Source organism: Canis lupus, chromosome 7, assembly GCF_003254725.2.
Source record: "Canis lupus dingo isolate Sandy chromosome 7, ASM325472v2, whole genome shotgun sequence".
Lineage (NCBI taxonomy): Eukaryota > Metazoa > Chordata > Mammalia > Carnivora > Canidae > Canis > Canis lupus.
Genome location: NC_064249.1, coordinates 71,761,315 through 71,786,149, shown reverse-complemented (window position 1 = coordinate 71,786,149; position 24,835 = coordinate 71,761,315). Strand labels below are relative to the sequence as shown.

Genomic DNA, 24,835 nt, shown 5'->3' with positions numbered 1-24,835 from the left:
GGTTGATTAGATGGCTTTCCAGACTGGTACTTTTCATATTGTTATAGTTCTTCTCCTCTGGAAGGCTTTGCCAAATCATCTTTCCGGAAGGAGACTCTGTCTCTCATGAGTAAATAAATAAAATCTTTAAAAAAAAAAAAAAAAAGGCCCAAGAGTTGTTTAAAACAGTGGCTTCATATATGCTTCGGCGTGACTTTTCATCGCGGGTCCTCGCAGCCCCAGGATCAAGCAAGCGCGTGCCCCTCGGGGACTACAGGCCACAGCAGGAGCAGGTGGCTCTTCAGCTGCTGGACCCCGACGGGATCCCAGGACCTCCCTTCGCCCTGTAAGGCTTTGAGCGGACTTTGTGTGCCGCTTAAGCGACACAATCCCCACATCACTTTCTAACCCACGTCCCCGCGCACTGATTGCCGCTGTGAGGGTAACTCTTCTCAGAGATTGCACCAATTTCACACCAGCGAGAAAACAAAACCAAAGACCCACATCAGAAACAAACCAGCAAGGAACCAGGTCCCCTTCAGGCACACGAAGGGCATTTCTCATCTCCTCTCTCTTTCCTGCAATCCCCAACCTACACAAAACTGTGTGTGTGTGTGTGTGTGTGTGTGTGTGTGTGTGTGTCGAGCGTGTGACGGATCCTTGCTCTGTTTGCAAAGCCCGAGCAGCTCCCCAAAGTCGGGGGCTCTGGAGCCCAGGCAGGCCTGCGAGGAGACCCGCTGGGCGAAGCGGCCGCGCGGCTGCTGGGAGCGGGCGGGGCCGAGCGGGGGCACCGCCCAGGCGCGGGGCGCAGCCAACCAGCGGGCGGGGGGGGCTGGGGGGCGGCCCGGCGCGGGCAGAGCGGCGCGGGCTGTCACAGGCGCCCGACGCGCGCTGCAGGTGGCAACTTGGAGGTGCCGCCGCCGCCTCCGCTGCGGGAGGAGCCCGGGTCTGGCGGCCCCCTCCGGCCTCTGACAGCCCTTTCCCGCCGCCGAACCCGGGCCCGGGCCCGGGAGAACCCGGAGGGAAAAGCCGCTGCGCGAGGACCTGCGCCGCCCTACCCGTCTTGCGCCCTTGCGCTACTTTTTTTCTTCGAGGAAGGTTGTGCCTGGGCGCTGCGGGCGGGCTCCGGAAGGGGCTGGAGAGGAAGGCTTCGGGCGACCCAGGTGAGCGCCTCTCCTTTCCTGTGCCCCGAGCCTTTTCGCAGCCGCGCGCAGGCCGGGACAGCGGCTCGCCGGGTGGGCAGGGGCTGGGGCCGGGGCCGGGGCCGGGGCGCGGGCGCCTGCCCTTGGCTCGAGGTCGATGGGGGAGAGCGCGAGGAAGGGGCGAGGCTGGCCCGGCCGGGGGCTGCCTTCCGCGTGCCGCCTCGAATCGGCAGGGACTCTTGGGCGGGCCCCCCGAGGCGAGGGACAGGCGAAGAGGTGCGCTGAGATGGCCGGAGGGCTGTGCACCCCGGTTCAAGCCGGCGGGGGTCGCCCGGGCGCGCGCCGTTCGGGAGCCGCAGCGGAGCCGGGCGCGGCGCCTCTGCGAAGCCCTGGAGAGCGCGCGTGGGGCCGGTCGAGAGCAGGAATCTTCGGTCCCCGGAGCCCAAGGCGCTGGAGGACGTCATCCCTCTCGGCCCGGCAACTCCTCCTCCGCCCCTCGCGCCTCCACCCCTGCGCGCCGGCGGCTCAGCCTCTTCGGAGATTCCGTGCTTCTGCCAACGCGCCAAGTGGCGGCTCTTGTCACTCCCCTCCCTGCTCTCACTGGAGTTGGGGCGCCCCGGGGTCCGGCTGCCCGGCCGTGGCCGCCTGCTAGTGCTCCGGGGGCGAGCGAGGCTGGCCAGCTCTCCGCGCGGAGGGCGGAGGTGAGCGCGGGCTCGCTTTCCAGTGCTCCCGCTATCCATCCCCGCCCCCCCCTCCCCCCGCAGCTTGAACCGCTAGCTCAGGGAGCGGAATCGCAGAAAGCCAGACCTCTTTTGCTCCGGGAAACTGGGGGGTGCTGGTGGTGGCGGTGGACGGGGAGCCCCTAGGATGGTGCAGGCTTGGAGGAGACGCGAGAGCCTCTGCCTCCATCTGGGCGTTTCAGCCCCTGCCTTAAAGTGGCCAGTGGCTCCGACCTCCGCGTCCCGGCTCGCGGGGTGAGGGTGCTGGACGCAGAGAGAGAGAGAGAGAGAGTGCGTGTGTGTGTGTGTGTGTGCGCGCGCGTGCGGGTCAGCGTGTGCGATCCTCCGCGAGGCAGAGGCGCAGGAGCCCGCTCCGGCTGCTCAGCCGAGCCGCAGGGCCCTTCGGCCCCCCGCACGAGCGGCGCGCAGCTGCATCCCGGCCACTCCGCGCTGCTGCCCCCTCTCCTCCCGCCCCAGAGCCCAGGCCCCTCCACCCGGGCGCGTCCCAGGGTGAAAATCATCTGGCCGGAGGCTGCGGGTGGAGGATCGAGGGGCTCCCGAGGCGAAAGAAGCGGTTTTTCAAAATCCAGGGGAGCGCCCCTTGCAGGGCGTTTCATTTTCCCGCGGCTGGGCTGCAAGGACTCGGGGCGGAGGCTGGCGGAGGCTGCGCGCGCTCGAGGGAGGGCGTCGTGTCACTTGGGAAGCCGAAGTTGAGGCTGCCGAGCAGCCGAACTCCCTTGGGCTCCTCTGGCTCCGAGGAGGGGAGCTCGGCCGGCGGGCCTGCGGGAGGCGCGCCGCGCGGCGGTGGGGTGGCCGGGGACCGGCTGCGGGAGGGCGCGGCGGGGCCGCGGGGGCCGGGGGGCAGCGGGCTGGCGCGGAAAGTTGAGGACCGGGTCCTCGCTGTGCGTGCACAGCCCTCGCGGCCACTGCGGACTGGGGAGCCGCAGCCCCGCGGCGCGTTCGGCCGCCCCCTCGGCCCGCCTGCTCGGCTTTCGCTTTTCCTTCCGCCTCTGCGCGGGGAAAGCCTGGGGGCTGGTGGCGAAATCGTCTCGGGAGCGAGGGGCGGTGTCCACTACACGCGAGGAGGGGCCACGCCTGCAGAAGCTGTAGGTGGCGGCGAGCGCCCACGATGCCCAGGAGAGTCAGGGCTGACCTCGTCTGGATGGAGGTTTGCGGAGGGGCCCGGGTCCTAGAGCCCCTCCGAGCCCCCGCCCCGGGCTCATGGACAACTCCTGTGTAATTCCTTCCCAAGCGCACTGGATTAAAACTAGGCCGAGAGAGGGCTGAAATCCACGAGATGAATGAAAGTAGAAATGACTGTAAATCCCAAATCTGATTCCGGTTTAAACCTAAATTCCATTTGATTAGAAACAGACTCTAATCTGGTAGAAAAGGGTCTGAGTGGAAGCCCCTATATTGCATTTCTCGAAATGACAGTTACTAAGGGGCCAAGCAAGATTTGCCCTTCCTGCGCTGGAATGGTGCTGCTTGTGGGGGTGGGGGTGGGGGTGAAGGTGTATAGAAGTCTACATTTAGTTTATATAGCAAGGAAGGGCTCACGTTCAGGTTGGTTTGAAGTGACCTTGCAGGCCTCCTTCTTCCCCTTCCTTTATCTGCCATTGGCATTTCCTAGCTGGATCGATTACAGTAGTGAGGAGTGACATCAGAGGGTTAAAGATCCTCTCTCCTAACATTAGTTTCCAGAGAGGACTTTTACATAGGCTTCTTAGAACCAGTCTTAACCCCAGGAAAACATTCTCTGTTCTGAGTAGCACACATAAAAAATGAAATTATATAACTAGACTGTGACCCCTCAGTCCCAATAACGGAGACATTCCCTTCACTAGAATGGAAACTATTGAGGGCAAGGCTCTGTATTTCTCATCCTATTATCCCTAGGGTCTGGCATAAAGTAGGTGTTCAGTTAACATTTATAGACTGATACTTATAATTGAAAACAATGGCCTGAAGACATTTAATAATTTCTGGGGTCAATCATTATTAAAATTAGAATATTAAGCTAATTGTAATAGCCATTTGAAGACTGGTATGCATTATTCAGTTACATGCATTTTAAAACTGTTTGGGATTGGTTTAATCACTTTAAACAAGAATGTCCTTAAAATATTAGGACATTTAGAAATAACAGAATGACAGCTGCATGGCTGCAGTCTCCCTATAATAGTCTGGTTACGTATGTCTAGAAACAGAGGTCTCACTACTTTGACAAGTATTCTATCTATTTTAGATACATTCATTATTCAAATGTTGGGACCATAAAAGTGAACATGATATGGCCTCTGCCTACATATTCTAGTTGGTGGGCCAAAAAGAAAACACGATTTTGTTGCTATTGTATAGGGAGGTGAGAAAGGTAAAAGGTGTCAGCAGAGTGAACCCCAGCTTTGAGCAGCAACAGCAAAAGAAACTTCACTAAAGAGGGGTCCTATGGTTTGGATTTGAAGGAGAAGTTCTCCCCCAGGACTATATATAAACAGACTAATAGGAAGTTCCCTGAAGGACAGCCTGCCTAGCTACTCATCCCTTCCAGTTCCATCTCTTGAGTTATATAACACTCATCTCCCACATGCCCACCATTCTTATTTAAGAAGTCTCCATGTCTCCCTGTTATTCTCGAGGCCAGGGTGGTTGGCTGAGAATGGTTCATTAAAAAGATCCAGGGAGCCGAATGAGTCACAGTCCAACCTGGGCAGCCACTTCCTCCTCTGGAAGGAGAATAATAATTTTCACCTGCCACACTGTGAGAATTCATTTATGACTTCAGAGTTATCAGAGGTACTGGGAAGGAAAGTGTGAGACCTAGCACATGGAGCATATAGAATGTTCTGATTCAGAACTAGTTAACCAAGAATTGCAAGACACACAACTAATTAGAAAGTATAACTTTCAGTGGAGAGCTAGAGGCTAGAAATGTAAGAGCCGCTTTAGCATGATCTCCATAGTAAAGATGGAGAAAGATAGACAGCTGTTAGAAAGCTTATGATTTGTCATTTTACCAGGGAGTCAGGGAAATTGCAATATAGAAATCACCAAATTGCTGAAGAGAAGAAAATTACTTTTAGTTGACTATCATGTGAGGCTTTTGGGGGGAGCATTTGGTGCCATGATGGCATGTTCCATTTAAAAAAGCAGTTTTTCTAGATGTCCAGCATGTGTTCTGAAGTGCTAGGGATCACATAGCCCAAAATTTACCCAAAGGATCATACCCTGGTGGAACTGTGGACAAGACTCAAGACACAGGAGCTGAAGAGTACACTATCTTAGAATCTCTATAATGAGCGAGTAAGTAGCTAACTAGGTTAAGTTAGTAGCTAACAAGGTTATTCCTCATCCAGTGATGGGATGTGGAATAGCACTGAATATAATTGGGACTAAACAGGAGAGATGACAGTCAAACAGAATGAATGATCAGAAGAGGAGAATAGATATTAATGGACAAAGGAATGCATGGTAGTACTTATATGGGGAGCCCTGAAATAAAAGGAGGGAAGGAGCTATCACTTCTTAGTGTGGACATGAAACATGCAAACATGGATTCACAAGGATGTGAATCAGAGCTTGGCCACCCCACTGCTGAATCTAGCACATTATATAATGTATGAGCTACAGCATCCCTACCAGTAAAATGGGAATGGGAATGCTTCCTGGGGAGGGGTCAGGAACAGGTAAGACTCTTAGCACCTAGCCTGGCTTTTAGGTTAGCAATGAGCCTCTGTTTTCTAGAAGTAGGAGTGGAGGCTGGCTGGATGGAGTAGGACCAGATCTTAACTTTTCAGCATCCGTTAGAAATCTTGTCTTGCATTACCACCTGCCAAGTGGATATCTTTACCTAGCTGTTCCATTCGATCTGGATGTGTCTAAAATTCACTCATCAGTTTCATACTTTCCTCCCTCATCTCAGGGCAACATATCCTGAGTCAGTGGGGGTGGGAGGTGGGGCGGGGGTTGGGTCATCATTCCTTGGATTTTCCTTTTCTCATGTTGCTCCTCCACAGACACACGCCACAGAAATGTTAGTGGCCATGTTGTGGTGACTCCCACTGTCACTTCCCACCCTTCTGATTGCTACCCATTCTGCCCCAGGCCCTTGTTACCTCCTGCTTGGACTGTTGTGCTAATCAGCTGAACCCTCTCTCCTCCCACCTCCCCTGACTTCTGCTTGCACTTCAGTCCCTTCATAGTACAGCTTTGATTATATCACTCCCCAGCTCCAAACCTCCTCTTTCCTATTTCCTAAAATCCTTAGGTCTGTATTCAAAACCCTACATTCTCTCTCCTCACTCTATACATTCAGTGTTATAGCCCACTGGCCCCAATAGGAAACCCATCACACCTGTCATCATGTCTGATGCATCTCTTTAGGCTTTATTTTTTGTGTTCTTTACTCACCCAATTCCTCCAACTAAAATGCCCCTCCTCACCCTAGACCTTGAAATCCTACTGGTTTTTCAAGGCCCAGCTCAAAGACCAACTTGCTCAGGAAGTTTTTCTTGGTCATGCTCAGGTCTTTCTCCCTCATCCTTGTTTCTGCAGCTCTTTGCTTTTTCCTCTCAATGGCAAATCCCATGTATTTATTCTTCAGTGTATTCCTATTGGTTGAGAGCTTATTCAGCTTTGTATTTGCTGCTAAGGGGTGCCCAAAGTGGGGGCTCAATGACTTTTCATTGAGTGAACCATCACATAGGGATGCCTGAGAAGGGAAAAGATGTTCTAAACCCAAGTCAAGGCAGTATAAGGAGGAAGTAGCCAACCCTTGACCAGGTTGGCTGAGAGGCAAAGAGGAGAAGAGGCAGTTGTCTGGAAACTTTATGAACCACCCTCTACCTCATTTTTGTTTTATTACACAAATAATTTAGGCCTTGGCAGGTGGAAGGGTCCATGTAATTCTTAATATTCTTCATGGTAGAGATGAGAGAATGATGAGAAAAAGCAGACTTGCATGTGGAGAGCCAAGCTCATAGTAATTGGGCTGAAAGGAAAATGAGGCTTGCTGGGCAAGATGCCCATCAAGTGCTGAAGCATCCAGAAATATGTGGGAGAATTCTTAGTTCTGGGCTTATGAATTTGTCGGATCTAGAATCTCTTGTAGGAAGCTTTTCATCTGATTCCTATCATGGCTCCTTGATTCACAAAATATAATCATGCCTTGTTAATTAGCCTGGGTAGTTGTTCCAATTCTTCTGATCCAGAAGAATGAAAAGACAGCCATTCCTCTTGTGTATACGACATGTTTGAGGACAGGTGGAGAAACAAATTATTATAAAAAGCTTGCCAGCTTCCATATTCCAGGAACAGAAATGCTTCCAAACAGTCTTTAAATATACAACCTTCAAACTTGAGGGTATAAATCCAACCTCATCAAATAGTTATAAAGTGCCCGTGGCCCATGAGGAATGAACCAGGACATGATGAGGTGCTTCGGGGTTTTGAATAGTTGGGAATTACACACTTTATTATGATGTGTTAGGATTATATACTCAGATCTCTTCTGGAATATGAGAAATCGGATGGTTCTAAGTGAACAAGGGCTTTTGTGTCTATGTTATGTAGATTTTGGCACATCATGTTTAAAAAGTTTACATAAACATGTTTCAAACTGGAAAAGACATTGGTCATCCACTTTGAGAAAACATTTGGCCACAAATGGCCAAATGTGATTCCTTATCAGGGTGGTGTTCCAAACCCAGCTCCTCTGACAGCTTGTTCGGCCTTTCTCAGCCATAGCTTCCTCCCTGGAAAGTGTATATAATAGAGGATAACTAGCTCTACATTACACAGAGGATAAAAAAACTAAATAATATCGTAAAGCGAGACACAATATTTTCATTACTTGTCTGATAGGTTTTTTTAATCGGCAAATCTCTCCATCTCTTTAAACTTTTCAATATAAAAGTACATCGTGAAAGATTCATGAGAACAAATTCAAATACATTCAAATATTTAACCAGAGACTCATATCCACCTTTACCAAGAGAACTTATTCCCCTCCCTCCCCATGGCCACAAAAATTCTGAAGAGCTAAATCATCAAGCCAGGAGTCCATGTGGGCAAAGACCACTTGGATAAGCTAGAGGTCTGATTTAAAACAGATTAAGACACATTTGCATTCCACCTAAAATAGTTGTTTCTTTGGATGCTGGTGCCCTTTTTCATTTGCATTGTAAATAAGAAAATATCTGTACATCATGAGAATGTTTAAAAAGATGTAGCCTGCAAACCCTGAAGAGCAGAACAAACAGTGATAGGATACAATGAGCACAGTAACCTGTAATATGTGCAGTACCCATCCCAATGTGTAAGGAGTCCAAGGGAAGTATCTTTGGGAAGAAAGAGGAAAATGTTCATATGTGGGTAGATGCAGGGGAGGGAACAAATAAAAAGGTTCCATATTTTGCCTATTTTGTTCCTCCATCTCTCCCTGTTTTGCTTTCATGCCAATTTCACAAATTCCCTTTCATCTTGGTCTTAACAATGACTTTTAACCTGGGTCCTTAAAAATTGTTGAAATATTGTCATTTTGGCAGTGCTGTCCCTGCCTTCATCTACCTTTACTCTCCTCTGAGCTAAGCCTCTGTCCCCCAGCCATACACACACGTCAGTGTCTGTGTTGTTTTAGTCTGGATTCTCTTGGAAACAGATCCCGAGATAGGATTTGGGTGCAAGTGGGAGGCAGTCAAGCTGCCACAGTCACCCAGCTGCACTCCAGTACCAGTGAGATCTAGCTGAGTGTCTGGGGACAAATCACCTAAGTTTTCTAAGTCTTAATTTCTTCTTCTGTAAAACTAGCTTAGTAATACAACCCAGCCAGGATTGTTATAAGAAGTGGAAATAACATTTATAAAATGTCTAGCACTTGATAAGTGCTCAAACAAACACACTCATTCCTTTGTGTTTTGTGATGTGTATTTTTTAACAATTCAGCGTGAAAATTTATATTTAACCAATTGACTTTTACCGTTAATATTTATGTTTCAAGCTTTTGGTCCTGACTGTATTTGTTTATTTTTTTAAGTTTAACTTATATAATAATATATAATAATAATAATTTTTAATAATTAAAAAAATAAACCTTAATCCTGAAGGTATTTCAATGTAATTTTCTCTTAGCCACTTTTCAAGTTTTTTTTTTAATAGTAACCAAAGCAAAATGCAATTAGGAAGATAAACCTGATAATCCTACTGCAAAATGTTTCTACATTTCAAAATCAAATAGAAATTATTATTTTGTTAGACTATCCCCTCTATAGCTGTATCACTCATGTTGGAAAAATAACGAGTATCATGAACATTCATTTCTGTCTACACTAAAATAATCTGTGGCGAATTCATTTAGGCTCCTTGATCTTGAAGTGATCTACACTGATCATTTAATTACCAAGATAATTAGGTAAAACTGCTACACTTCATTTTTTTCAAATGGACAGAGCTAATCTGTTTTTTTCTTTTAATTTAAAGAGCACTTTAATTAATAGTGTATACAAGAGTAACCCATGTTTCCAAGGCCAAATAGCTTAATAACTGTAGTACAACTGTATTTCTTTGACTTTGTTACCACCTGCAACAATACTAATTCTGACCATGGTCAGATTTATCCTTACCAGCCTTTAGAAACCCTGGGGAATCCCCTGCTTGCAAAACCTAGCCTCCTCTGTGCTGCCTGAACCCTACTATTTTTACTTGCTCTCATTCTGGCCACCATACTGACATTAAAGGTGCCAAAGGCACCAATGGATGCTGCTGAATTCGCTGTGGCCCGAACCTAATATGATGTCACCAGAATTACCAGCGAGTAAGTGATATGTTCCTTGGCCTTCCTGAAGTCTGGACTAGGTGCAAGTTGTGTGGGTCACTGCTCAGTGCACTGTTATCCCTTTGGCCTCATGAGGTCCAGCATTCACCTCTCGCCTTAGCGACACCACCATGCAGTGATGCCACTCAGTGGATTTTGTGATTGAAGAGAAGCAGCTCTTTCACCCAGGACTCAGACACAAGCATCTAGGTGCTAGGATGGAGGATGGAGTATTCCATATCACATTCCAAGTCTGCTACAGCTTCTGTGCTTTCATATAAAATGCTTGCTGCATGGTAAATGCTTGAATAAGTATACCCAACTTGTATGCATGTGAAATTTTGGAAGTTATAAGGTAGGCATTGGGGAAGCAAGGAAGGATTTTATGCAGAAAAGTAATATGGGGAGGTTAGATATACAAAGATTACCAGGGCTGCAAGTGGACAAAGTTTAATGGCACAAGAGGACAGGAAGTTAGATGAGCACCTAGAAGGCTTTTGTACTTAACCAGTATAGCCACACTGACCTTGCACCATGGTTTGTACCTTGATTCTTTCCTCCCTTGAACTCAATCGTTTCTCAGGAGACTCTACTTTTTCTCTTATGGTTAGATATTGGAAAAACAGAAGATCCTATTTTTAAAAGGTGGGATGATTTAGATACTTTTCTGTCACAAAATTTATGAATCCCGGGGAATATTATCATGTTACAACATCATCTGCATTGTATTTATAAAGGATGAGTAATTTGTGCTATTCTGAGCTATTTGAAAAACATATTAAGATGAAAATGAATTAGGTAATGCAACAATGAGTAATGCTGTATGTGTGACCCAGTTGTCAGACCTTTTCACTAAGTAAAAAAGTAACATATTTTGTTTTGTCTTTTGTTTTATGTCCAGTATATTTAACATAAGAATATACTCTTTTTTATTTCATTTATTTTTATTTTTTTAAAGATTTATTTATTTATTCATGAGAGACACAGAGAGAGGCAGAGACACAGGCAGAGGGAGAAGCAGGCTCCTCACAGGGAGCATGATGTGGGACTCCATCCTGATCCCAGGATCACGCCCTGAGCCAAAGACAGACAATCAACCACTGAGCCACCTGGGTGTCCCTGAATATACTCTTTTTTAAAAAAAATTTTTATTTATTTGAAAGAGAGAGAGAGCATGGGCAGGATGGGGGGGGGTGAGGTGCAGAAGGAGAGGGAGACTCAGACACCCCACTGAGCAAGAAGCCCAACACTGGGCTCAATCCCAGGACCCCAGGATCATGACCTGAGCCAAAGGCAGACCTTTAACCAACTGAACCACCCAGGAGCCCTCCATATGAATATACTCATATGTTTCAGGTTACTTCATGGCCTAATTTTGACTTCATTTTATTTAATCAAATATATACTTTTTTTAAGTAAGAGAGAGCATGCACACATTGGAGGCATAGGGAGGGGGAGAGAGAGAATCTTAAGCAGACTCAATGCTCAGCACAGAGCCCTAATGCACAGGGCTCAATGCAGGGCTTGATCTCATGACCCTGAGATCATGACCTGAGCCAAAATCAAGAGATGACTGAGCCACCCAGGTGCCCTGATGTCCTATTTTGTCTTACATGTAGCTTTGCTGTCCCTAAGATACAGTTAGGACATAACCAGATGTGTTTCAGGAAAAATAAGCACTGGTGTACTTTTCCAGATTGTGGGTTGATCGTCACTTAATTTCCCTGGATGACAGTTTACCCATCTTTATGATGGAGTTACAGCTGCTTCAGCTTTCAAATCTCTAACCCTAAATCATTATGATAGATTAAAAACCCTTTGTTTTTTAAACCTGATAGATAACACAGTATAAGCACCAGGATAGTTCCTACAGGTCAGTGTTATTGAAACACAATTTGACCCAAGGGAATGAAAATAGCACTTTGCTATATAAAAATCCTAAGGAATCCTTTAACAAGAATGATTCATTATTATTAGCATCAAGTAATGTAATTTTCATTCTCTAGATAATTGATAAAGTAACTTGATGACAGTTAACCTGTTTTTCTGAACTGGCTCAGCACTTTGCCTGTTTGACTGTGTTACCTAGAATTTAATTTTATTTTCCTCTTTTCCTCTTCTTTTACTTCTCCTCACAAATTTGGGTGATTTTAAAGATATTCTCGGTAGGTCTTTGTCCCACTCTGTCAGAAAAATCCCAGGGCTGGGAACATGAGGCCTCTGAGTTGTAAGGTGGCCTGGAGGGCCCAGGGGGCTATAATTTGGTTACTCAAGAGAGGGCTGTGGGGAGTAGCAGCAGCCAAGGAATCAGCCAAGAAATCAAACCCTCCTTTTGTTTTTCCCCTCTGAACGTTAGCCTCTGCCATTTGCCTGACAACATCTTTCAGATTGCTGGCTGTTAGCAGACAGAGCATGTGCAGAAGAAAGAGGTAGAGCCACTTAAGGGGAAGCAGTCCAGGTCCTGGGGCTCAACTCCAGGCACAGGTGGGGAAGGACAGGTGGTTTTTAAATGAATAAATAAATGAATATTTTAAAAAATAAAGTTACTCTGAATAAACTTTATAAAGCCTAGCAAGATGCTTTATCTGTGTAGTTTCCATTAAAGTCTATTGTTAAGATAAATATAGGCTAACAGCACATTTTTCCAAATGCTTTCTTTCTCCTGGCCTCCATTTGGCATAGGGAAAGGGAGTGTTGGTTATATCTGACTAGCTGTTAGTCTAGTGGAAGATAAAATCCTCCAGGCAGGCCTGGAATGTAGCAAGTGGCTTTCACTGTGAGCTGCTTATATGATGCTGCAGAGAACAGCTGGGCTGAACCACCAGTGGTTTTCCATGGGAATGCAGCTAACTTACTACTTTGGAAATGAGTTGATTTGAGAAAAAGTGTCTGACCCATAAAATTACTGCTCTGACCAAAAGTATAATTTCAGCACGATTGAGGAAAAGAGTTGAGAATCTAAAAACAAACTGCGAAAGGGAAAAGCATCAGCTCCTCCCATGACATTTCTCGGCGCTGAGTGTAGATGAAAGTGAATGCCGTGTATCATGGGCCTAAGAGAAAGCAAGTTGCATTGTGTTCCCAGAAAATTAATCAGAGTCAAATAAATGTGCTGTTCCTCTTTTTCTACCCATTACTTCTGAACATCATTCTAGCACCAACCCCCCAAACCCTAAACCCTCTGAATAGCCAAGAGCTGGATTTTGTGACATAGTAGGTGTTCAGCAAATAAAAATAGTTACAGTGGCTTAGCATTATGAACTAGGATGGAAATTAAAACACATCTGTTCGTGGGTTTTCAAACACAGTTTAAGTGTCAGCGTTAATTAGAGTAATATTTTAAAGACTTCTGTTTCTATTAAACCTTTCCCTGTAACCTCCAAACAGAGTGCTGTGAGCATGAGTGTTCTAGCAGGGCTGAAAACACAGAATTCTGTTCCAAATGCACTCTCTTTATGACGGTTGGGTGGTTTTGTTCTTGTAGAGACAAGCTGAATTTGCCCATGTGGGGTTGCTTGCTTGAGATTTATGGTGTACTTCTTACCCACTTTTTGTTGACTCTTCTCCATTCACAAAGAGACACACTGAATTCAGGATATTGTTTTTAGGTATTGACCTACTAAAGTATCAGTCTGCACGTGGTCTGAAAGCCAGCATCAAAGATGCGGACAGGACCAGGTCAATGACCTCTGAATACTTTGAAGCCTTTTATTTTCAACTGTATTCACATGGGGGTTTCAGGAGTATCTTGTGCCCTTTAGACACAGGTTGAGCAACACTGCTGACATAGTCTTCCTCTTTTTTTGAGCCAGTCGTCTTCTTTTAAGCTTCTTACATTTGCCCCACAAGGAATGTATGCCTATCTCATCCTTTGGGAGGTTTGGGCACTCCTTTCCTGAGTTATTTTTCAAAGCAGAAGACAATGATCAAAGAGTAGTTTAATGGATGTTGTGCGTTTTGTTTTTAACAGCATGGAAATGCTTCTTTTCTTTAGCCTCTGGCTTTTTCAGCCCTAGGGGTGAAAAGATGGGAGTGATAAAAGGCAGAGACCTACTTTCTGAACACAGGTATTCCCCATTTTACAGCTGAGTCATTTTTCCAAGAGTGTGTTTGTCAGTAGTTGTTCAGAATTTTGAGTTCTTTATCCTGAAAATGTTAAAAATTATGGTTAGATTTCCACACTAGCCCAGACAACTATACTTAATCTATATGATAAAAAAAAAAAATTGAAACTATTAGCATCAGTTGTGAGACTTTGGTGCGGAAAGCCACATAGAGAGCCTAAGGTGAAGATCTTTGGATGAGTATAAAGTGCTTTGTGATTCCCTTCCCAAATCTCTTATTTATCTTCTAGTGCCCATTTCTCTGGGCTCTAGTGTCCACATCCTGAGTCAAGCTTTCTCCTCTCCTTTCAAATTTATTACCTTCTCAAATGAAACTATCATTTTCTTAGTTCTGCTAATTTAATAGGAAAGCAGTCTGATTGAATTAATCATTTTTGTGCAGAGGATTGATAACACTGTAATCCTTCCATGCTATTTTCATTAAAAGGCAGAAAGTCTAGTAACTCAAATCAAATACAGGTTGTTGTGTTCATTTCAGTTTGGTATTCATTTATCATTTTCATAAGCATTTTTAAATAACTGATGTAGGCCATGGGAATAAACAGGTGAATAAAATATGATGGTTATAATCTTATCAAGAGATGAGTATTTAAATACCAATAAAGATGGTATAAAGTGTGATAATGATGAGTTTCAAAAGAGAACTTTATGAAAATGCTAAATCTTATACATTGGAGGAAGTTGGGTAAGCTGATACAACAATATTGAAAAACAATTATGCATTATCTTATAAAGGTATATATTGTACTTCTACATATCATTAAGTATGATATTAATTTAATATTAAATTGATATGATATGAAATATCTCAATAAACCATGGAAAAATTGTCACATATATGCATTGTGAAATGTTTCAAAAATATCCATAATAGCAAGAGATTGGAAATAACATAAATGTCTATGGACAGGAGACTGGATAAATAAATCATGGCATATTCACAAAATAAGATATTATGCAGTGACAGAAATGAATAAACTACAAGTGCCAAGCAACCACGTGGATGGATCTTTAACACAGTTGATTTTAAAAATGTTACAGGAGATTGAATGATATTATGCCATTTTTTAAAGTCTCAAAATCATGCAAAATTTAATAGCATTCTTTAGGAAAACCTAGGCGGGGGAGCCAAGAGGACCAAATAGTAGATGCAATGGTATTGGTAATATTCTTGTTATTAATATAGGTGACGGGTTCACAGATATGAGTTTTATTATTATGCTTCATAGCTGACCCTGTGTATGACATTATTACATGATGAAACATTTTATGTACATTTTAAAAATGACCACCCCAGTTTCAGGGAAACAGTTAATTCTGACAGGGAGACTAGGGAGGCTTCACAGGGGAGTTTGTGTTTACCCTGGATTTGAAGGAATAGTAAGGCTTCAGGGATCAGAAAAATGTTGAGTGGTGTTAAGTGATGAGGAAGAGAGAAAGAGGGAGAGGTACGCACATACACAGTGGGCTCGAGCCAGAGCCACGTGGGTGGACTATGTGGGAACTGCAGGTATAAAGGCTAACTTTAGGAGAGGATGGGGTGAAGAAAGGGAGATGTCACAGTATTTCTATGCAAGGCAAGCAGGTGACCATGATGCCTATCACCCTCCTCAAAAACCTACAAGATTACCCATGCCTGGAATGAAAAAAGAAGCCACAGCTAGAACAGAGGTTTGGGGAGGTTGCTAGGGGAGGGCAGGAAACCCAGGTAAAGAAAACCAGGAAGACCCCTCGAAGGAAGATTTGAGATACTGGAGGAGAACCAGAGGGCACAGAACCAGGACATCCTGGGCAGAAGGGTTGATTCTGACCGACAGAGGGTAGGATTCCATAGCACAGAAAAGAGGTTGTCTTCTAGCAAAAAGGAAGTAAGGAAAAGCCATCAGAAGAGGAGGGTAAATGAAATCTCAGAAAGATTCTAGACAAACATGACGATGTCTGTAGAATATATACCTATCCAGTTACCACATCCAGTATCAGACGTCAATGGAGACGGGATTCTATTTTTAATATATTCATTAACTACAGGCATCCATCTTCTCCACTATATACATTTGCTCTCTTTCTATGTTTCTGTTTGTTAGAAAATATCTTTGTGAATACACAGACATCATTGTTATATTGGATGCCAGCTGAGATAGGAAGAAGAAAAGGGAAGAGATGAGGAAAAAGAGCTGCCATTTACTGAGCACCTACTGTGTGCCAGGTGTTCTGCTCTAAGGGCTGGCAGTGTCTATATCAGGCTTTCACCACTCGTGTGCAGTGTTAAGACAGCAAAATCCAGGTTTACGCAGGGCCAGTGACCCACCCAAACCAAAGTCGATTCAAAGGAGACAGACTATCTCTGTGAAATCATAGTTTCCCTCCTCCTTCACAAACCACCCCCCCCCACGAAAAAAAAAAGGGAAGGAAAAAAAAAAGGGAGAGAGAGAAACAAAGAAAACAAAAACAAAAAAAGAAGCACCTTAAAACATTTGTTTGCAATTACATACACTGCAAAGTATAATCCCATGCATTCTTTGCTCAGGTGGCTAGCATTTTTAAAGACCTGCCCCCATGTCTTGATGCTTTCCTGTCCCCCGAGTCTTGATGGAAGTCCAACACCTTATCAGCTGCTTCCTTCAAGGTACAGGCTGTCCCCTCAGTCATGCTGTTCTACCAGAAGCCCCTGGAGAATGTACTTTGATAAAATTTTTTGCTGTGACTAGCCTTGTCCCCTGGCTACATTCCACAGTCCCTCTTCACACACATCCCCTTACCTTGACATGGCTCAGATCTGTCTCTTCTCACTGATTTTACTCATATACAATTATTTTCTTGTTATTGAAAATCATAATCACGCCTTCCGTTGCTATTTATTCCTGGAAACTGCATATTAAGATAATTATTTTTATCTTGCCGGCACTAAAGTTACAACTCATAAATTTTATAGTCATGGTGCGTGGATATTTAACTCCATGGCTTCCTGCCTGTAGCTTCTCAGCGAAGAGAGAAGTGAGGTTGTTTCCTAAGGGTGAATGGAATGCAGAAGGGACTTGACGATTGATAAAGTTTACAAAAACCTCTGAGGGGGGAGATGCAAAAGATCCCTTGAGGCAGAGCAGAGAGGGTTGCAAGCAGCACAGGGGGGCCTCACCATGTTAAAAAGGCCGTCTACCCCCACCCCACAGAGCATCCCCAGAATATGAGCTCTGCTTCTGATTCTGGCTCCACTGGAATGTGGGCCACCTACCAGTATTGAGAGATAAAAGTACCTCATCTATTAACATTTCCCACTTCTAGATGAATCATAGCCTTGGTTTTAAGTGGTTAAGTGCAGTGTAGACACTGCATCTGACCATGTAGGAAAAATAGTTATTCTTTCAGAAAGCAAACTAGAGATTTGTTATAGGGTGATGAAGTTTTCTGATGGAGCTTTATGAATTCATTTTTTTACAGAGAATCATGATAGGGTGGAAAATAACTTGAACAATGAGTAATTCTGTACAACTATCCCAGAGAGAGAAAGGGATGTTAACCACAGCCTCCAATATGTATGGAAGAGCCTGACATTGCCCTCAGATAAAGACCAGAATCCTGCACATCACCACTGGGCTCTGTTCCTGCTCCTTGGTCTGTTCCTACAGCCTTCTGCAGCCCACTTCATATCATTTGCCCTCCTGCTATGTGCTCCAGACACAGAGATGCTCAAATAGTTACATCTTAGCACCTCTGTACACTCTTTAAAATGACTGAAGAATGCAAAGAACTTCTGTTTATGCATGTTATACCTACTGACATGTATTACATTAGAAATGACAGCTGTGGCACTTTTAAATATTTATTTTAATTCACCTAAAAAGAACAATAAAATTAGTCCATTCCATGTTAACATAAGCATGTTTATGAAAGTTAACTGTATTTCCCAAAACAAAAATAATTTAGAGTAAGGGTACCTGGGTGGCTCAGTCAGCTAAGCATCTGACTATTAGTTTTGGCTCCAGTCATGATCTCATGGGTTGTGAGATCAAGCCCCATGTGGGGCTCAGCAGGGAGTCTGAGATTCTCTCTTCCTCTTCCCCTTCCTCTCCTCCCAAGTGTGTGTGCACACATGCATGTGCTCTCTCTCTAAAATAAATAAATCTTTTTTTAAAAAATGAAAAAAAAAATAAAAATAAAAAATAAAAAAATAAAAATAAAAAAAAATAAATAAAAAAAAATGAAAAAATAATTTAGGGTAAAGAGTACCACTGCAAACCTGTTTAATGTCTGGCTTAAGACAGGAAAGTAGATTCTTATGTCTGCTTCCGTATGAAAAACTGAGGCTGTGTGATATACATCATGTAGCTTCTGGAAACTTCCACCATTCACTCCTGAGAGAATGAGAGTGAAAAGGCCAATAATATCTTGGTATGATTAGGAAAAAGGTTTTGACCTCCTTAGCCTCCTTTAAGAGTCTTAGAGGCCTCCCAGAGATCCTGGGCTACACCTTAAGAACTACAACTCCAGACTCATGGACCTTCATTTGGTTGGAAATAAGTCAGTAGGGTGACTGCCAGATAACAGAAAATAACCGGCAGTCTGGGGGGCTCAACGGTATAGTGCCTGCCTTCAGCCCAGGGCGTGGTCCTGGAGGCCCGGGATCGAGTCCCATGTCGGGCTCCCTGCATGGAGCCTGCTTCTCCCTTTGCCTGTGTCTCTGCCTCTCTCTCTCTCTCTTTCTCTCTGTTTCTCTCATGAATAAATAAACAAAATCTTTAAAAAAAATAAGGGTGAAGAATTAAGTTGAGGTGAAAGCATATCCTACCTTATTTAGACATTCCCTATCTCCTAGGAAGAAACTAAGCATTCCTGCCCCGGAAGCAGACAACAATTAGGGACATCCCAAAATTACACACACACATACACACACACACACACACACACACACACACACACCAATTTACACAGCTTTGTATTTCTCAAAGGTCTTTTTCAAGCACCATTTTGTTTGATCTCTACCGTAACTCTGTGAGGAAAGAAACGCAACTGCTAATCTCCTTTTCCATTCAAGTAAAGAGATGTTTAGAGGCTTTCTCAAGGTCACTCAGTTCCTTCAACGACCACTGAACTCATTCTTTGATTCCCTAAGGCCTTCCCTATGTAAGTTGTCTTCCTTCATTGTGAGGTCAACCCGTGTACACAGGGGACCAGTGATAGAAATCATGGATAGAAAGTGATTGAAAGCAAATATTTAAGCTTCTTTCTATTATAGTGACTCACAGATGTACCAGTGTATTCTCTTTTCTGATTCTTTAGCAAAGAAAAATAGTTAATGTATGCAGAAGGATCAACTAGATCCTTGGGTTGGTACTATTAAAGTGTGCATGTCTACAATGAGAAGAAAATTCACGATTCATTACCAGGACCAGTGGCAGCAGATGAAACAAATGTGATCCACAAGCCAAGTCACTAAACTTTAAAAATACCCAAAGAATATTAGGAAGACCTTGCATGGATTCTTTTCAAAGTGTCCTGGTGCTACGAAAGGGCACTGTGGATTGAGTGCTGACAGGCTGGCTTATCTCTGGTCTTTACTGGACTATCTCATGATTTCTACCATAACTGTGAGAAAACCAGCATCCTTTAAGTAACTACTCTCATCCTACCATCTGCTGAGAGAAAGACCACATTTCTTCAGGTAAAATTGCTTCAGCAGGCTAGGCTGATTTTGTTCTATTACAGATTGCAATCTTTTTAACATTCTACACCGAGTGTTGACTTATATCCTTGTATTCATTCTTTCCTTTGAAAATTGGGCCTGTCATTAGAAACTACAAATACCCACCATTTGCTTCAACGTGGATGGAACTGGAGGGTATTATGCTGAGTGAAATGAGTCAATCGGAGAAGAACAAACATTATATGGTCTCATTCATTTGGGGAATATAAAAAATAGTGAAAGGGAATAAAGGGGAAAGGAGAAAAAATGAGTGGGAAATAATCAGAAAGGGAGACAGAACGTGAGAGACTCCTAACTCTGGGAAACGAACTAGGGGTGGTGGAAAGGGAGGTGGGTGGGGGGTGCGGGTGACTGGGTGGCAGGCACTGAGGTGGGCACTTGACGGGATGAGCACTGGGTGTTATTCTGTATGTTGGCAAATTGAACAGCAATAAAAAATAAATTTATTAAATAAAAAAGAAGAAAAAAAAAAGAAAATTAGGCCTGCACAGTGTGGCCACGTAGTTTCAAAGAACCATTCTGACACTAGCTGTTTTTTTTTTTGAATTGTAGTAAAGTGCACATCACCTAAAATGTACCATCTTAACAATATTTAAGTAGGCAGTCCAGTAGTGTTGCACACATTAACATTGTGGTACAACCAACCTCCAGAACTCTTTTCATCTTCTCCCTAAACAACAACCCTTAATTTCTCCATCACCCCCAATGCCTGGCAACTACCTTTATATTTTCTGTCTCTATGAATTTCACTACTTTAAGTACCTCATATAAGTGGAATCTACAATATTTGTTATCTTGTGTCTGGTCTGGTTTTTTAGCATGATGCCCTCAAGTTTCATCTATGTTGTGGCACGTGTCAGAATTTTATTATTTTTAAAGGCTGAATAGTATTCCACTGTATGGATAGATCACATTTTGTTTATCCATTCATGCATCTGTGTACATTTGGGTTGCTTCCACTTCTTGGCTATTGTGTATAGTACTGCTATGAACCTGGGGTCTACAAATAACTCTTTGAGACCTTGCTTTCAATTCTTTTGACTCAACAGTAGCTTTTGATTGAATGGATTAGTAGTGTAAGGCAGAGGCCCAGGAGGCCCCAAAATACCCAAGGATCACAGAATTCCTCTAGCATGACCTTGGCACAGCCTGGTTTTCCAAGGTGACTGCTCATGTGGAAAGTCTGTGACAGATGAGCTGTTTTAAATGAAGGCTCAGTTTGGGGAGTTCCATCTACTTGAAAATATGTTCTGTGTGATTTTATACTGTGAAATTTCTTCCCAAATAAAGCAACCGTCATGGCATATAGGATTGAAAAACATGTATGCTAGAATTTTTATGCCATGTAGAAATTTTTCCTGTGCCTTTATAAAAAGAAATAATTTATTTCCTTGTTCCTTTCTTTGAAGAATTTAAATTCTGTTCCATGGCTCCAACCTGTAGCACATCTAAAATGGGTTATAATTGATATTCTTTGAGAATGTGTAATTAGAATGATTTCAGTCAAATGCTTTTTGGGATGTGTAAATAATTTTACTGGGTTTTCTGATTATGATTTTGAGTCAGCTAAGTCTTTACCTCTCAGCAATCCTTCCCATCCCCCATGCTAATTCAGACTTGCTTTAATTATTTTTGTGTCCCTATATGTTCATACAACTCTTTCTTAGTCTCTTTCTGAAAACATCTATTACATATTCAAAAGTGGCTTGCATGTGTTTTCTCTTATTTGCAACTGCTAAATGAAAATGTTAATGAGAGATCCCTTTGGCTCTCTCATGAATTATCTACCTTGTTTTTCTACAGCAACTTTCTCCTTAATCCTCAGCATCTTGGCAGCGGGGCAGTTTTAGGAAAGGAGGGAACTCTAATTATCATGCTTGGTATGGGGATAAGTTACCAGCGGTTTTTGAATTATTCCTAAACAATTTTTCTTCTTTTTCCTGCCCACCCTTCCTGTCTCACTGCCTCTCGGAACGCGGAACGTGGATCTGCCCATCCATCTGGAAAAATGTTATCTCGGCACCATGGGACATTGATGATGTGGGTGAGTCCTGAAATAATGTTTAAGTTGTTGGTTTCTCTCTTTGTGGAAGAAGAAAACTGCCAAATGAAATTATTTGATGGGGAAATACCTTCAGCATCCCACTGCCCATATGCATGTACCCTGTGTGTGCCTTTAGTTAGAGTTAGTCTTCCTGCATTAAAGAGGGAGAAAACATGATGTGTATTATGAGGAGCACCCAAATTCAAATGAAACAAGGATGAATCATATTCAATGACAAAAGTTGATATTCACATTTTTGCTGTTGCTATCCTTTTTGGAGGGGGTTAATATAATCTTGAATAATAGCTCTTTATAACAAAGCAATTCAAAAATATCACACAGGGTTTGAAATGGAGTTTTCTAAGGCTCCTGCCCAGTTGTCTCTATAAATCACACACCTCAAGTATTCATTGGTACCAATTGTGTCAGATACAAACATATTTATTTTTGTGGTGCTGACATTTCTAATATAAACGCATTGGAAAACAACCCAGTGGAAATTGTTCATTGTTGATGTATTTACATTAAATGATTGATGAATCTTGACGTGAAAACTTCCCACTTCAGTTGGTCCTTAGTAGACGGACAAAAACAAGGTAGAAAAACTGTTAAATATCGAACTCGTTGGATATTAGCATGATGTCCTCAAGGACGGTAAGGATATAACAGGCACTCAGCTATGCTGCATGCAGGACCAGGGTTGAGAGAGAGGGTTTAAGTCTGTTGGTGGATTTCTTGCTATGGAATGGAGAGTAAAAAGCAGGCAGATTTTAAATACAAAAATTGGATTTTTAAATACTTTTTTTTTCTAGTTCTCAAGCACGTGGGAAGCTGGATTCCGAGAAGAGTCTTTAATTAGCATGATATTATAGAAGTGGCTGGCCCAATAGCTTCTATATATTTCTTAAAGTACTTAGCATGGCTGATTCCTGGGAAAAATAAATTAGTTGAGGTTCACCTTCATTGGAAAATCATTGTCTTGGTTATCAATTCCACTTTCATACTGAGTCTCCCACTAAGCAGATTTCAAACTGCCATGTCATTGTCGTAGTCAGTTGAAGTAGCAGGATTTCACTTGCTGGGAGCAAACACATTTGTTGTTGCAATCTGTTATTTCTGAAATTTCTAAAATTATATTGAGTGTTAGCATGAAATTTGGCATCCAGGTTTGTAAGATTTTCTATTCTGGTGTAAGTAATTTCTGAATCTTTATCTTAGATGATTTACTTGCCCATAAATATCCTTAGGAATATGTGTCATTTGAGTTTAATCTGTGAGCTGTGAGTAGTTGATTTGACACAATTACCACCTAATCATCTGTTTTGCCTATTGGGTTATGTTATGATTCTTTGCTCCATATTAAAACCTCCTTCCAGGGATGGCTCCTGGGTGGCTCAGTTGGTTAAGCATCCAACTCTTGGTTTTGGTTCAGGTCATGATCTCATAGGTCATAAGATCAAGCCCCACATGAGGCTCTGTGCTCAGCAGGGAGTCTGCTTGAGATTCTTTTCCTCTGCTCCTTCTCTCTCTCTCTCTCAATCTCTCTCTCTCTCTCTTTCTCTCAAATACATAAAAAAAACTCCTTCCAGAATTCACATTGTATGTTTTCCTCTTTGTATCTCTCTAGGTTTTTTATCTCCCTCCTTCTCAGAAACAATAACCAGATAGACCATCATCCTTAAAATCTCATTTTCCCTTCCAGTAGTGAATGATCAGTAGCCAGAACCTACTTATTTTAAATTTATCATGGGATAAATCTTGTGAAATCTTTTGTCTGGGACCTTGAAAGCCTTCTGAAGATAAGGCTTTATTTGTGAGAGGCTCTGAAAATCTTCAGAAATCTTTGATCCTAAAAGTAGCGAAGTGCAAACAAGGCTGTTTTACTATAATTTTTCACCTGACTCTAGCAGTACACGTGTGTTCTTCATACCAGCCTCTCCCTCTCCTTGTTCTAAGGCCTCCTTCTACTGAGGGACTCTTGACTTGGGGGTCATTCGGGGTTTTTTGTTTTTGTTCAACTTGGAGGGAGGGAGGGAGATAAGCTGGCTCTGCAGCATAAAGAGTTACTGGTTTGATTAATTAAGGACCATTTTCTAAAACAAAACAAAACAAAACAAAAACACATACAAAATAGCTGGTAGCCTTGCACACTGACGGTTCACTCTCTGTGATATGCACAATCACACAATCATCATCTTCTTCACATTAAGCAGCACATTCTGACTTCCTTGTCCCCAAGCACTGGTTTATGGACTTTACATGGGTCCCATTTAACTCTCCAAACAGCCTTATGATACAGGAACAATCTATCATCTAATTTTATGGGTTGAGCAGACTGAGGTAAAACTTAACCTGCCAAAATCCACCAGGGTCATCGATTCATAAAATGTTTTCTCTGAACACCTTGTCTCTTACTCAGTTTAATATACTTTTTGACTCTTCTGTGCCCCCAAAGATGGAATTTTGGTGCATCTCAGACAATAATTTGTCATGTACAACTAAATATGTCTTTTATCTGGCAGTTATATAAAGCTCTTTCATGAGTCAAAAATGACAATTCTGTGGTGGCAGGATCCTGGGGGCAAGAGTGATTATAGTAAAAGACATCTTAGTGGGGTGATTTGCCCTGTGGAAGTGATTTCCGTTTCTAGAGAAGTTGATATCTCTGACAGTATAATCGTATTTTAATAGAACTAAAAGTAGTTTTGGAGGAAAATAAGAGGCTACCTTTTTTCCAAATTCACATAAACCTTGTACCTGCAAACTCCATTTGGATTTCCAACTCTTGTTTTCGAGTGTTATTGAACACCTTAATCTAATCATGAGTACATCTCTAATAGCTAATTTTCTGCTTTATTAGTCGGGGTAATAAGGCCTTCTCAAAATCAGAGAGACATGAAATGCAAAACATTATCTTGGTCAGCTAATTCACCTTGCTTGAATCTTTCAAGGTACTCCGTTGACAATATGGGAGTTAATGGAGCCAAGTATGGAAGGGTTTGGCCAGAATGCTGATGTTTCCAGTTGCTGAAGGTGTGCAGATCCCTGTCCTATCGTATTGGAGTTGTGCAACTGCTTGCTAAGCTCTTTTCATCTTTATTCTATCCTCCATCTGGCTTCTGAGAGACATATCCAAACTACAAATCCCTTGCTTGAAGCACCCTGTGGTTCCATATTGCTTCTCATGGTGTTTTTCCATAGGATTGCCGCACCCTGCTGAATATTGATCACTTGTGTGGGTGACACAGTTAGGGTGTTACTCATAAATCAAGTACTAAAGTTTAAAAGGTATGTTTTCAAGATTTAATTTAAATTC

The 24,835-nt window shown here is 43.1% G+C and overlaps 1 protein-coding gene across 1 annotated transcript in view; it reads left to right on the top strand.

Annotated features, from left to right (window-relative positions):
- The first annotated feature begins 824 nt into the window (after positions 1-824).
- EPB41L3 (erythrocyte membrane protein band 4.1 like 3) overlaps positions 825-24,835 on the top strand; it is a 226,544-nt gene continuing 202,533 nt past the window's right edge. Inside the window, exon 1 of the mRNA XM_025429421.3 lies at positions 825-1,142. The gene's annotated coding sequence lies outside the window, so the exon portion shown is untranslated. The remainder of the gene's footprint in view (positions 1,143-24,835) is intronic.